A 16,625-nucleotide genomic window follows, 5' to 3' on the forward strand; every position below is an offset into this window, starting at 1 on the left:
GGTTATATTATGTATTATTTTACTATTATTGTATTTATAAATTTAAACCTAAACTGTGGACTTGGATGATTTATTAGAAAAATATTATATAATTATAATCAAAAAATAAAAAATATTACCTACCTACAATTACATTTTTAATTAACAGTTACATAGATAATGGACCATTAAAATCAATTACCTGTATTTTTATTCTATCTATCATACATTAGATTGCTCTACACGCGCAATCAGAATCAACAGTACCTACGTAGGTAGTAGGTACTGTCTAGGTAGTTGGACTTCGTACATTAAAAAATAATAATAATTAATAAAAATATGTTCATTGGCGTATAGGAGCTTACAAGAAGCTCGTTATTAAGATACTAAGCTATTTAGTTACTTGGCTGAGGTTTTTTTGGACTACATCTGCACTAAGCCTTAATTTTAAGTTTACGACTTTACCTAAATATTATAAATTTTAACTTACGTGAAAAATAATTGATGGGTGATTCAAAAATTAATTTTTAGCTTTTTAACGAATTAATTCAATAAAAAGCTAAAAAGCTAAAGCTTTATTAATAATGAAATTTGACTTTTAATGTAGGAAAACGAATAATTATTATTGCTCGGTATAGCGGCAGTGTAGTAAGAACATAGCCGTTGAAAGTAAACAATTATTTCCTCTAGGGGTGCGCGGGGACATGGCCGCGAAGTAACCGTAGGGTGCCGTGAACGTAGCTGAAGAAGGATGTATCTGTATTAATAAAAGATATATTATTTTTTTGAGTTTTATTGAAGTTTACTCCATAAGAATCGATTTTTCATATATAGCCCCCGGTATAAAAAATATGGCAGTAAAATTCGATGAACGAATGACAGCGTTACGTTTTTTTTGTGCGCAACCTATTTTTTTTTTTTAAATACAAGTTAGCCCTTGACTACAATCTCACCTGATGGTAAGTGATGATGCAGTCTAAGATGGAAGCGGGCTAACTTGTTAGGAGGAGGATGAAAATCCACACCCCTTTCGGTTTCTACACGGCATCGTACCGGAACGCTAAATCGCTTGGCGGTACGTCTTTGCCGGTAGGGTGGTAACTAGCCACGGCCGAAGCCTCCCACCAGCCAGACCTGGACAAATTAAGAAAATCTCAATCTGCCCAGCCGGGGATCGAACCCAGGACCTCCGTCTTGTAAATCCACCGCGCATACCACTGCGCCACGGAGGCTGTCAAAATTCTGCGCACCTTTCACTTTTCAGGAGTAGGTATTGAGAGGTATTCATGTTTTTTTATTATAAATAGGTTAAAGCGTAACAGCGACTACCACTAAAGACTACATTATGTAGTCTGTAATGGAAGGCGCTTGCTTATTCACTATTGACTTAAGTAATTAATGAAAAAGGCAATTGGAAGCATACCAAATCTTTGCACTAAGTATGAGCGGTGAGTATGAACTTCATTAGAATCAACGCTTTTAAAGGATATCGACTAAGCAACGGTGTATTTGTGTATGTCTTTGATAAAACCGAAGGTAAGTCGACATCTAGCTATTGCGATAAGTTTAAGATTTTTATTTAAATAAAAAATAGACACTGGTTATTTGCAAGTCAATAAAAATATAAGTAAGTAAAGTAGGTTAGTAAATAATTAAATATACATAATACCTTCTTACTTATTTAAATTATTAACCTACCTAAGAAATTGTTTTTGCGTTATATAATAGGACAATTGAAGTTATTAATTATTCATTATATCTTCGTATTATAAATATGCATAGGTAAAATACAAATTACCTATATCCACGTTTGATTGGACTTCAGTCAAATAGGCATGCTCACGGAAACTACCTACACGCAGCTTCCATGGCATAATTATAAGTAATTGATAAAATTATACTTTATATACTTTATTACCTACTACAAAAGTTATAATTATCAAAGGTTATTATTACTGCTATTTTTTCCAGCGCGAAGTTACTTAGCACTTTTTACGCTTTATTGAGAGTTGAGGATCTGGACTCTAGAAACTTCCTATTTTTTCCTATTTCAAAGCCACCATAGTTCAAACTCCATACATAGGTAGGTACCTATACCCAAGTATGTTACTAGTAGCAAAGACTGAAATTTCCTCGTAGGTAACCCGTTCATGTTGTTTTTTTAGTCTGAATATGTTTTTGATTGAGTACGTTAAATTATGTAGATACGTCCGTAAAACTCGTAGATTTTTAAAAAGTAACCCGATAGGAATCGGGTTGTTAAGAACCATATCCCCTGGTACTTACCAATGGTAGGAGCATCACATGTTGACAGGCTTTCAGCGTTCATAAAATGAAGAATGACTGGCTGTTACAGGCTCTTCTAAGGTTTTTTAAGCAAAATAAATATAATACTACTATAAAAATACAATAAATATTTATAAAAATAACAAAAAAGAAATCAAATCGGTTCTGTAGATTTTAAGCCTATTCAATGCAAACAAACAAACAATCAAATCTGTCCTCTATATAATATTAGTATAGATATACCGCCTCTTTGCTTCAATAACGTGTTATCTCGAAAAACACAATTTTACAGGAGGTTAATATTTTTTTAAAGTTGAACTTTAAAAAAATGTTAACTTAAATGTTTTTTAAGTATTTTTAATCAATTTTTTTTTATACCTAAAATTAAATACTCTTTTATTTGTGTTTTTTTGGGATATCACGTTATTGAATCAAAGAAGCAGCTACTGTCTAAACTAAATGCCCCGAATGAGTACATCTCATTTGACGTACCTCCATCTACATATTAACTGACGTAACCTACACGCCGGCAACGCCGAATCTGATCACTGACCCATGAACCGAACAGAAAGGAAATTTTCTTCCAAAGAAAATACGACAGTATAAATAACTCCATTGCCTCCTACATCACCCTATGACAAAAGAGTTATCGGTGCGTTGAAAACAAAAATGGCAACCTGATTTATTATAGGCCCGCCGTATTAGCCCCGGTGATTTGGGATTGGAGGTTTATCGTACATTTTGGGAAAGCTTTTCTTGATAAAATTATATATTTAATTATTAAGATTACTTTAAAAACTCGTTCAAAGCATTCTTCATGTTTTCTTGTCTCGTGTCTCGTGTACACGTGTGTGTGAATTTTCAAAATCAGTCCACAAATGACGGAAATATCGGACATACATAAAAAACAAATTTCAATTAGATTGGTCCAGTACAATAGGAGAAAACAGTCCGACCTTAAGATGTGCGCGAGTGAGATTATAAGGATTCCATTTTTGTACTACGTACGTTCGGAACCTTAAAAACATACATACTGCCGAACGTAGAACCTCCTCCTTTTTGGAAGTCGGTTAAAAATAGGTTTGTTAGGTTCATTATTAGGGTTTAACTGTTACTTAAGTACCTACGTACTGTAAGGAATAATTTGATTCTAAGCCCCATTCCCTCAGGGCTTATAATATAGGGCTATGCTTATAAAATCAAACCGAAAACACCTCACATAAAATGAGAAAATTAAAAATATTAAATATCTAATATAAATCTCGATTAGGTACATGGTCGAAGATGGGAAGCTAAAGGTACCGAAATTCGATATTGGTGAATAATCGACTCCACTACCGGTGTGGTTACACCGTCATCCGGATACTTCAGATTTATACCCGGCTACCAGCGCCCGGACACGGCCGGCCTGTGATATTATGTAAACTAAGTAGGTAGGTAAGTGTGTTTTAAGTTTTAATACTACTATAGCCGATATAGGTAGTAGGTACATTATCCAGTTACGTGTATTATTGTAGGTTTGTTTGTTTGTAAGGTTGTGAACTACTGTAACCTGTAATTAAATGTCAGATTTGTAGTTGTTTATATCCTAACTGATTAAATCATTCCAGCAGGTTGATATGTTATTAGAATCTATCTGTATGAAAGAAGCACTTCAAAATACCTGGACCGATATTGATGATATTTATTGTGGGTATTCGAATGAGGAAGAAGAAGAAAAACTGTATTGCACACTAAACAGAAACAAAAAAAATACATGTAGGCAATAATGAAATAAAACGCCCAAACAATGTATTTTTTTTATATTATACTGAATCCAAAATAATAGATATCTATTATTTTGGATTCAGTATAATTTCGCAGTTTCGATTCTCGAAAAGAATTTCAAGTTATAAAGTTTGTCTTTCGTTATAACAAATAAAGAATATAACTTCCAAGATAGAGTTACACATTTACGACAAGCTGAATAATTAGTATTTAAATAAATTTTTGCCCAATCAGTTGACTCAGTAGCATAAAAAGTGGAATCTGGAAACTGATCAACCTTTTCAGTACTTGACTGCCTACTCGATTTCGTAGAGTAGCTGTACCTACTACGGCGTTGGCGTCGAGTCGAGTCCTCTTCATAAAGGCCCGATATTCAAGTTGAGGGCGCGATTTATGGCGTGGAAACGTCAACGGGCATGTTCGGGGATAAATCATATGTTTGCTTAGCGCACGACGTCTAAATTTCTCGGATGTATGCTTGAATTGTCTTTGTATTTATGGTTGGGGTGGTAGATGTTCGAAACCGCCCGCCTCGGTATTGTTTTGGCTAGGCACCTGGTTATGTCGACCTGACTTGTAGGTACCTACCTACTGACACCAGCCTCATTCTATCTGTTTAGATATCTACCAAACAGTTGCTTGCACTTCGTAGATGCAAAAATGCGCTTCCTATCTTGAAGACTCCTTACCAACCTAAATTGCAGATAGAATTTTTCACTTTTGTTTATTTGTATGTAAATTACATACCCTAGTTGACAATACAATCCTTGTGTAGGTACACCACTGCTACTAATTGAATTCAATCGCTTGGAATTTATCATTAAATTGTTAATTACACTCTCGATCAAATCATCAATATTCTCTTTCAGTGAGCTTTCATGAGCCGTGATAGCCCAATGGATATGACCTCAGCCTCAGATTCCGGAGGGTGTGGGTTCGAATCCGATCCGAAGCATGCACCTCCAACTTTTCAGTTGTGTACATTTTAAGAAATTAAATATCACGTGTCTCAAACGGTGAAAAAAAAACATCGTGAGGAAACCTGCATACCAGAGAATTTTTTTTTAATTCTCTGCGTGGTTAAGTTTGCCAATCCGCATTGGGCTAGCTAGCGTGATGGACTATTGACCTATTCTGAGAGGACCCTCGAGCTCAGCAGTGAGTCGAATATGAGTTGATAATGATGATGAGCTTTCTTAAGCGACCCCACTCAAGTATAAGTATAAGTAATTAAGAACACTCGCATATAAGGACACCTTTAATACAAAAAAAAAACAAATTAAAATCGCTTCATCCGTTCGGGAGCTATGATGCCACAGACAAACAGACAGGTCAAACTCGTAACACCCCTCTTTTTGCGTCAGGCGTTAAAAATATGTAATTAATCCTTTAGAGATTGAAAACTTACTTGCTCCGATGCACTCTTCAACTTTTAGCGTTAGGTAAGTGTAGGTAGCTACGAACAATATATCTGATAAGTTTGTACCGTTTTACTCATCGGACTTTAAGTGATAATTATGTACCGTATTACTCATTAACCTATCTATCTACTAATGATCGGACCTGAATAATGTTGAGGTGCTTTTGCCATTGAAATCTAGTGGACAAAATTACTACGAAAATTTTCTCATAATAATGCAAAATCACAAACGTCTGTTGTTATAATCTTATTTCGCTTCTGCAAGAAACATAATAGAATAATCCTATTGAGAACATTCTACGCAACTGCTACCGGTGTTAAACAAAAAAAAAAAGTCCTTTCATTAAACATTCACTCACAGATCCGCAGGTAACTCAAAAACAATTGTCAAAACGGTATTAAAAACGTAACAAAAGAGAATCGGAGCGACTCCCGCGGGATTTTAAATTTACGACGCATTGTCACCGATTGTGCAACAAAAACAAGCGACGCGGGAAGTCAGGTATGTTTACAGAAATCACCGATTTGCATGAAGTTTTTGAAGCTTTCACTTTTATTATCGGAATTAGAATAATGGGACCGTTTCTAAACGGCCACGGTAGCGGGCGCATAGTTTGAAGTCGCTGTTTTGAGTACTGATAAACTGGAACTGACAAATTGTCTTTCCAGTTTTATTACTTGCACGTGACTGTTTTGTTGATATGTGCGATGACTTGTTTTATATAAAATACATTTTTTATATAAATAGTTGACCAATTACACTCGATCATAAATGGAAACTTCTGGCTGAATAATTGAATTATGAATCTGCCTTCAAAACCGGTGGTAGTGTCAATACAAACAATCAATCTTGACGTTCCAAATATCGTTCGTCGTTTCATCGTGGTACCCATTCAAAGATATACCTACATAAATAATACTAGCAGACACCAGAGAAATATTACACAATGCATGATTTTGTTATATATCCAAAGAATCAGGCACCGTTTTCGACCAAAGTTACAAGCAGTTTCACTTACGAAGAAGATACGCATACCGTAAGTAACGCATCGCATTAAACGGATTTTTAATTTTACGGTAGATACCGTAATATTACATATCAATTAATAAACGAGTTAATCGATTCCACTTCTTTCAGCATCAGCACGTAACTTAATTGTAAAACTTACTGTTTTTCAAAGATACTTACTAGCACAGAAGCCCAAATAGTAAATAAATAAATATTGTCTTCTAGATAGTAGTAATATCTTCAAAATAGTTGTAAAAAACATAATTGCGTAGGTAGCTTTACATATTAAAAATTCAATTAAATAATTGATTACAATAATTAAAAAAATAGATTAGTATGATTATTAATTACAAAGTCTAGTCCAATAAGATTTTCTGAATAGGTATGTCAACTTGAAATTTAGCGCCATCTTTCTAAACTTGGCTGAAACGTCTAGTAAAAGGCAAACCAACCCCTATTGCGCCGACACGAACCTTTCCACCCTAAACTCACCCCCAGTTTACATTTAGATACGAACCATTTGTTACGAGCTGCTAGCGCCATCTCGGAGATGGTGCGGGAACTGCCAAAAAAGCTCGTAGTTCCCAAAATATCCGCGACCGCAGCGCCGCTGTTAGAGCTTTTGAATGAAAGTGAACAATTCGTGAGAAAGATGTTTTAATTCTGAAAAGATAAAGTCGTTTTTCCATTGCCGAGATTGCGGTTACTGTGAACGGAGTATGCAAATTAACGTGCCATTACATGGTAATTTATTTGAAACGAATGACCACTTTGTGGTGTAGTGCATCGAACACTGAACGTTTATATGGGGACCCTGACCTTATATCGTGTCAATTTATAGCTTGGAGCCGTTTAACGCTCTTTTACGTAACAGCTGTTGTGTCTCGCGTGATGCCCTAGCACCGTAACCTTGTTGCGAGAACTTTCACCTGTTTGTTTGGAAATTTAATTAATTGCCTAGACTTCCCTAATTGGTAATATTGGAATGCGTTTACTGGATCTCACGTTCCAATAATAATACCTCGCGTTTAGTAGGTAACGTGTTGACCGTAATTTACCAGTGTTAGCACCTAGTGTTTCTAAATTTTCTTATTTTCTCCATATTTTGTATGAAAAAGAGCTGCCTATCTTCTGCTACAAAGTCTAAATATCTCTGTACTAAAGTCACAAAATCTGTTCAGTGGTTTAGCCTTTAGTTTGAAAAGTTAACAGACAGAAAGACAGACATACTTAATTTTACATTAATGTAGATAGCTAATACCTATTTAATATTTAGTAAGGATTCACAAATACGTAGGTATACGAGTAGTATTATTTTTTTTTAAACAAACCGTCTTTATTGCTATTCGGGCTACAAACCGATGTCAAGTTTAATTACGAATTACGAACAATCAAGATTATGGTTCAAATAAATGGGGCTGGTTAGTGGTAGGAGCTTCTCTTATAATTACAAATAATAGCTTGTGTTAAATTCGATAAAATACATTTTATTTCATTGAAGAAATAAAATTCCGACAAAAAGCATCGTGATTGTTATGAAAACATCGAATTCCGTGTCAGAACATTATATTGTCATACTTTAATGATAAAATCAGTGCGCTCGCATTTTACTTATATGGTAAGCTCTGATTGAGACTGTATATTAAGTATCCGAATAAAGGCTTGTTTGTTAAGGTGTATTGTCTCTATCAAGTATGTTGCGACTGTTGACATTAAGACAGTCATTATTATGTAACAAGAACTTTTAAAAGTCAAGTCTGTCTATTTGTAATGACTCTACTACCTGAATAAGACGCAGAATCTAATAAGAGGAATTTGAAAAAAAATATCCTAATTTACAGCATACTTTAATACAAAAATAGAAGTGCAACAATTTAATATTTAATTACCTAGGTATGTATGTGACGATGTAACCTATAAACCCTAAACCTATTTAAAATTATCATTTAAATTATATTTGATTAGTTATTTATTTCAAAGCTATAGTCTATATATAAAAAGCATACGCGTAGTGTTTATTCTGTGTCATTCTATAGCTAGGTGTTGATTAAATGAATTACTTAGTTGTAAATATAAAAAAAACTATATAAAGAATAAATAGGTTATAAGTAAACATTGGAAAAAAGCCTAAATTAACCCAAAAGTTTTTTTAATTTAATTTGATTGCAGATTATTGTTTGACGTCACTGTTTAGTAAGATTGTACCTTAACTGTATTTATGAGATTGAGCAGTATATTTGCAAGTGGCACGATTTATGAAGACAGGCAGCCTGCGCACGCCCATATCTCGTACTTATTGGGAACAGAAAGAAATTAATCATTGCCGCAACGATTAAGTTTTCATTTTGTTATAAATATTAATGACATACAAACAATTGCACGAAAAGTTTAATATTACCTACTCTTTTTTTAATTAAAAAACTAAAAATATCGAATGATATGAACATCAGATATATTTTTGCCGGTCAACTGTAGCACCACGTAGAATTCGGTTGTTTCTGGGCTATGTACGTATTAACTGTACGTCCTATCTAAATTATAAAAAGCTTTTGCTTTGGAGCTTTAAGTTTTTTTCAAAAAACTGCGTAAAAATCCCTAAATTGTTTTGATAGGTTAATTTTATACTAGCCGACGCCTTGTGGCTTCACCCGCGTAGTTCCCGTTCCCGTAGGAATACGGGGATAAATGACCTATAGCCGATGACATTCACAAATAACGTGGCTTTCTATTAGTTAAATAATTTACAAAATCAGTTCAGAAGATCCAGAGATTACCAACCCCCTAAAACCTGACAAACTGTATTAAAATATTAGTGTAGGAATTTTCTACTTATGGTGTTCGAATACTCTTTATGTGTTATAAAAATAATTGCTTTCTATTAGTCTGTGTTTAACTCGAAAACGGGCTAATATTTTCATATGCAACTATAGTTTTCATAAAGGACACAGCATTATTCATTTTATTTATTCGTTTATACAGCAATGCTTCTTGGAGCAGAAATAAACATGACCTACTTCACCGAACAATATTTGTCACAAAGAGCTACTACTATTATTTGGTAATGCTAGCCACTCACCATCCGATAAGCCCATGATGAGATGTGCATGACATCATGCCGATCGCGACCAACAAACGATCAGTTTTATCGGACGTCAAGCCGTTAGGCATGTGAGATTATTTGATCCTCAGTGGCTCAACTCAACAGATAAAAAAATATTGAAAGTTGCAAATGAAAACGTAGGCACCTATAAATGTAAATAAATAATCAAGCTCGCAATAATGTCCGACAGCTATTTAATAAAAATAAAACGGTGTACGTATGTAATTGAAAAGATAAAATCGGACAAATTACCCAATTATAATATTTTAAGCGTAATGACTATAAGAGCTGGCATCTTATTGCCATTAAATCATAATTCTCGGCCATGCGTGTACGCGCCTCGCCAAAAACGAAGATACTAAAAAGGCTACTTGGAAATTGTATAAACTCAATAAGAAATTGTTTTTTTTTAGGGTTCCGTGACTCAAAAAGAAACTAAAACTAAACACTTGATGCCTGTCCATCAGGTTCAGTTTGTGAAAGTTTCAAGTTGAAATAAATAATATACCAAATAGTGGACCAGTTGTAGGTACAAAATATTAACATCCAAACTGTTACGAGGTATAATAACTGCAAGCTTAATTAATTAAATTTGATCCTCAATTCATACTTTTGGTTGATGGGAGGCTTTGGCCGTGGCTAGTTAACACACTACCGACAAAGACGTACCGCCAAGGGCTAGCTTATAAAGAACAGAAAAAAAACTATACTTTTCAGGCTAGATCAGCTTTGAACCAAAGGATTGGTTCTTTATTCTTACTGAATGAGCTAGTTTTTAACAGACTTCTAAAATGGTTATTTGTTCGGCTGTGTGTAGGTGTGTATACTGAAGCCATACTCGATGTGCGCTGTTTACCAACAAACAAATTAAAAATAAGGGTATTAATCGCTAGTCTGGTAAAGGAGAACCGGCAAAAATGTATGGGAGCTGCCTAAATACCAATAAAAACATGCGATATATCATTGGATAGGTTTTTTCATGTACTTTTTATGGCAGGAAGTACCTGAGTGCTGTGTGAAAAAAATTATGGCTATTTGATTTGATATGAAACCTACCTATCTACTATTTTTTACAAACATGTACGGAACCCACGGTGCTAAGTTTGACTCGCACTGTGCCGTTTTTTTTCCTCCGCAAGTCACCTGTCAGGTAAGTGTTGCCGCGTCAGTCGCTCAACTTGGGCATCGCCGACACCGACTGTTTGTCACGATCCTTCGCTAATGAACTGCGAAAATCCATTAATAAAATATCATTTTTTTGTCGCTTAATCGTATGCGACTTGGTGATAATAATTTAACAAAATTATTGATAAAGGAGGTACAGAAATAAGTATTAAGTACCGACGAGTCATCATGGGCCGGATTTCTGGCAGGACATTATGTCCTTAGGGAGAGAGTATGCGTAGCTTAGACCTACCACGCTGCTACAAAGCAGATTGGCGGGCTAAGTACCTGCGAGTTCCTTACCTTCATTCATTTTATTCATTCATTAACAACTCATATTATTCCGCTCACTGTTGAGCACGAGTCTCCTCTCAGGACGAGAGGGGTTAGGCCTTAGTCCACCACGCTGGCCCAATGCGGATTGGCAGTCTTCACACACCTAGAGAGTCTCCGGTATGGAGGTTTCTTCACGATGTTTTCCTTTACTGTTTGAGGCACGTGATATTTAATTTCTTAGAATGCACAATGCACATACCTAACTGTTAAATTGGAGGTGCATACCCCATACCTACCGGATTCGAACCTCCGCCCTCCGAATCGAAGGCAGAGGTCATATCCACTGGGCTATCACGTCTCCGTACCTTACTATACCATATTTACTGGATAATCTAGTCGTTTGGTATGTTTTACCTGGAAAGCTTTTGGGAGTTCCGAATGTTGGTGATGATTAAGAGAGGAAAATTTCTAGCGTAGGCATAACTGTCAAGTGAGTTTATAAGTTCTGGTGACTTCATCATCATCATCATCATCATATCAGCCGATGGACGTCCACTGCAGGACATAGGCCTTTTGTAGGGACTTCCAAACATCACGATACTGAGCCGCCTGCATCCAGCGAATCCCTGCGACTCGCTTGATGTCGTCAGTCCACCTGGTGGGGGGTCGGCCAACACTGCGCTTACTAGTGCGGGGTCGCCATTCCAGCACTTTGGGACCCCAACGTCCATCGGCTCTTCGAACTATGTGCCCCGCCCATTGCCACTTCAGCTTCGCAACTCGTTGAGCTATGTCGGTGACTTTGGTTCTTCTGCGGATCTCCTCATTTCTGATTCGATCACGCAGAGATACTCCTAACATAGCTCGTTCCATCGCCCTCTGTGTGACTCTAAGCCTTCTTATGAGGCCCATAGTTAACGACCAAGTCTCGGAACCATAGGTCATCACTGGCAACACGCACTGTTCGAAGACTTTTGTCTTCAGGCACTGAGGAATTTCGGACGAAAAGATGTCGCGAAGCTTCCCGAATGCAGCCCAGCCGAGTTGGATTCGACGGTTCACCTCTTTCTCGAAATTGGACCTACCTAACTGGATCATATGTCCTAGGTATATGTATTCGTCTACAATTTCGAGTGCAGCGTTCTCAACTATAACTGGGTGGAGCGATACATGAGCATTACACATTATTTTTGTTTTGCCCATGTTCATTTTCAGGCCCACCTGTTGAGAAACGCTGCTGAGGTCATTGAGCATGGTACTAAGGTCATCCAGAGTCTGTGCCATGATGACTACATCATCCGCGAACCGCAGTTGAGTGATGTACTCGCCATTGATGTTGATGCCAAGTCCGCTCCAGTCCAGAAGCTTAAAGACGTCTTCCAGTGCGGCGGTAAATAGCTTCGGAGAGATCACATCTCCCTGACGCACTCCTCGCTGCAACTGGATTGGCCTCGTAGTCTGATCCTGAATACGGACTGACATAGTGGCGTTTTCGTACAAGCACTTCAACGCTTGGATATACCTGTAATCAATTCGGCATCTCTGCAATGACCTTAGCACAGCCCAGGTTTCCACCGAATCGAAGGCTTTCTCATAGTCCACAAACGCTAAGCAAAGTGGCTGGTTATACTCGTGAGTCTTCTGTATAACCTGCCGCAGCGTATGGATGTGGTCTATGGTACTAAAGCCTTTTCGGAAACCGGCTTGTTCGGGAGGCTGGAAGTCGTCAAACCTATTAGCGAGACGATTCGTAATGACTCTCGAGAACAATTTGTAAACATGGCTTAGCAGCGAGATGGGTCTGTAATTCTTCAGCAAGGTGTTGTCACCTTTTTTGAAGAACAGAACCACCACGCTCCTATGCCACGCCTCAGGCGTCGTGCCCTCGTGAATGACGGAATTGAACAATCGCTGAAGGACTTTAAGTATCGGTTTTCCACCCGCTTTCAGGAGTTCTGCTGTGATTCCGTCCTCACCTGGCGCCTTATTGTTCTTCAGGTGTTTGAGAGCCACACTAATCTCGTATAGGCTGACGTCCGGGATATCTTCGGTATAGTGTCGGGTCAACTTGGCTCTGGGGTCTTTAGCCAAATTGGCAACAGGCTGCTGAGTAGTCGTGTATAGCTGTCCATAGAACTTCTCGACCTCACTTAATAACTCGGGCTTGGAAGAAATTAGATTACCGTGTTCGGTCTTCAAACGCGTCAGCTGCCTCTGTCCAATAGACAGATCTCTGGCGAAAACTTTCGAGCCTCGATTATTTTCAATCGCATTTTTAATACGCTCGGTATTGAAATTTCGCAAGTCGCTGGTTTGCGACTTAGAGATCTGTCTACTGATTTGTCGGTATTTTGACGCATCTGCTGAAGACTGTAATCTCATTTCTTGCCTCTCTTCCATGAGTTTAAGTGTTTGGTCCGAGAACTTTTTGGTTCTTTTCGCACGGTGGGTCTTATAGAACTTAGACCCAACGGAATGGACAGTTTCCACGAACCTGTTGTTCAGATCGTCCACAGTTTCGCAATTTGCTAGGCAATCAAAGCGGTTCTGCAGTTCTAGTTGAAAGGACTCGGGGTTTTGAATATGGGCACGAGTAGGTCGGAGCGTAGACTTCACCAGTCGATACCGTTCCAGCTGAATGTTGATATTCAACGTGCCTCTAACCATTCGGTGATCGCTACCGGTTTTCACCCTATGGATCACAGAAACATCGTTGAATATTTGCCGTCTGGTAGACAAGATGAAGTCGATCTCGTTTTTCGTGGAACCATCGGGGCTCATCCAGGTCCATTTCCTGTGTGGTGGCTTCTTGAAGAAGGAGTTCATCATAAAGAGGCCCTCCTTCTCCATGAAGTCAGCCAACATTTGGCCCCTATCGTTCCGTTGCCCATATCCAAATCGTCCCACTTTCAACTCTGAACCGCTACGTTCGCCCAGCTTTGCGTTAAAATCCCCCATCACAACATTGTAATAAGAGTTTGAGGCATGTATGGCTTTAGAAATATCCTCATACAATACCTCTACCTCCTCGTCGGGATGTGTCGAGGTCGGTGCGTAAACCTGTATAACCTTCAACGAATACCGTTTGGTAATTCGGAGGACCAGGAACGCTACCCTGCTCGACACACTCTCGACTTTTACAACATTGTTCACGAGGGACTTGTGAACGATAAATCCGACACCACCCTGGGACTGTTGGTCGCCCTCCCGGTAGTAGAGCATGTTGCCGGATTCAAGGATTATCGAGCCCTCCCCCTCTCTTCGGACTTCAGACAATCCTATGATATCCCAGTGCAACTTGCTCATAACTTCTTCCAGCTCGATGACCTTTTCGTCGGACCTCAAAGTGCGTGCGTTGTATGTTGCCAGGTCTAGTCGTCGGGGTTGGCAGCGGAATCTCTGCCGGAGATTCTTAACACCCCTTGCCCCGCCGTTACCATAACCGCTGCCAGAGCCAGGAATAGCGGGGCTGCCGGGGACTAGGGGCTGTGTTTTGTTTTTGCCGTCCATACAAAGTTTTGCCCAGTACTGACCACGCTGGGCATGCGGGTTGGTCAGCGCAGTGCTAGATTACTCGCGCCGGTGTCGCTGCTGCCCGACACCGGCCTGAGGCATTTCGTAATCTAGCCTGTGGGAATGGATATACCGCCATTCGTCGGTCGCCAGAGCCTCGTCGGTCCATCTGCAGGGTGCACCACGAGCAGGGTGTGTGGGGTGTAAGGGGGAGGCTAGTACCAGTCAGTCTCCCCAACTGCCAACCTCTGGTGACTTAATTCGACACAAATATCTAATCATCGAGGATAATACGACAGACAGATAGATAACAGCTACTAAAATCGGGGCGGAATGATTCACCAAACAATAAAATATCAGCGCGTAGCAATTAAACCAGTCTTCCGGCTCTAAAAAAAAAAGGTGGTAAGGAAACAATAGTGTTGCAAATGTTAGTCGGATATTACAATAATGGTATCGATTATAATTTGCGTGCGATGCGGGACGCGATAGGGGCGAGACGCGACACGTAAGCGACAGCGCGCCCCAATCGCCGACGCCATCGGCGCTGCGCTCGCCTCACAATACTATCGTAGGAGAGATCTCGGACATGCACTCTCGCGCCATTACGATTGGTTCCCCGACGCGCCTATGCACCGGTGATTAGCTATTTTCAATATTGTTCCTTCAACTCTTATAAAGACTACGTGCAACGCTATCTCGCGCTGACAACACGACATGACTTGGATAAGATAATCGATATTTTAATGGACTTTATACAGTTTGTTTTGTTTTTTTTTTAGGGTTCTGATCGTACGTAGTACAAAAACGGAACCTGAAATGTCTGTCTGTTTTCTTCGAATGTACTGGACCAATCTAGTTGAAATTAGGTAGGTACACATAATTCTTGTAGCCCAAATGCAGAGATGTAACGTGAATAGGGAAATTTGAATATGGGGGGCACTTTAGGGGGGTAAGATGGAAACTTGAAAAAAAAAAAATTTAAAAACTTCATCGTGTGATCTACATCAAAAGAGGGTTTTAAAAATATTTTTTGTTGGTATATTCAGTCTACGTGGTTTATTTTTTTTTTTTGTAACTGCGTGTATTTCGATTTAATGTAGGTAGATTATGATATGAAAGATATGAGATAAGTATAATTCTAGCCAGTAGTAAGATCATCATAGAGGTAAGTTCTGAGGTTCTGCTATATTGGGAGCTTTCTTTTTTACATGATTTTTTTGGTAGCTAATAGTCTTTTTAACGTGCTATATCTATTGTTTATCTAACCTAACCTAACACCTCTCATTCTGAAAGGCGACTCAAGCTCATCTGTGAGCTGAATATGATGATGATGATGATATCTATTGTTGTGATGGTGTTACATCCGTGCCTCGGAGGGCACGATGAGTCGTAACTTCTGATGGTGTAATCACCATCAGAAGTTACGACTCATCGTATCACCATCAAAACCAAACCCAGATATACCAACCCGCAAGAGCAATTCCCTCTCAAATAAGGAGGAGGTCTGACCCTACTGTGGGCTATTAGAAATAGGCTAAGGCTGATGATGATGAAGCTATACAACATATATGATCATTATATCATGTCACCGCTGTACAAAATCGCAGTGACGTTTGACGTCTGAACTTTGATGAATTTGAAAACAGATATAGATTGAACCGATAACAAACAGTTATGAACGAAACGCATTTAAACCTTGAAAGAAATGGGTTTAGACTGGTTATCAAAAACAGTTAACAACACAACTTACCACTTATCATCAGATGAGCTATCAACTCATCTACTTAGTAAACTTTATCTACATCTACATTTAAGTACATCTAAACTGACTCGAATTAACGATTTTTGAATTCGTAGCCTATTAGATTCACAAATGTACTAGCAAGACTCAAATTAATAAGCTATTTAAATATGTACCTATCTACTTAAACTTAATTTATAACACGAGATCAAAATATATAAATAATTAATTCCCCGGAATATTTTAATTTATTTTAAACATTATTTATGACAGGATTAGACGAGGTCTAGAAATCTGCACGCGAACTAAATGTTTACAGTGCGAAGAGTGAGCTACAATATTTAACGACATTCGGTTTTAAGAATAT

General features: G+C 38.2%; 1 protein-coding gene across 6 annotated transcripts in view; it reads right to left on the reverse strand.

Annotated features, from left to right (window-relative positions):
• The window catches only part of LOC112057779 (homeotic protein antennapedia), a 301,651-nt gene that overhangs the window by 139,400 nt on the left and 145,626 nt on the right, over positions 1–16,625 (reverse strand). The window lies entirely within an intron of this gene.

This window comes from Bicyclus anynana, chromosome 10 (genome assembly GCF_947172395.1).
Source record: "Bicyclus anynana chromosome 10, ilBicAnyn1.1, whole genome shotgun sequence".
NCBI classification, from domain to species: Eukaryota; Metazoa; Arthropoda; class Insecta; order Lepidoptera; family Nymphalidae; genus Bicyclus; species Bicyclus anynana.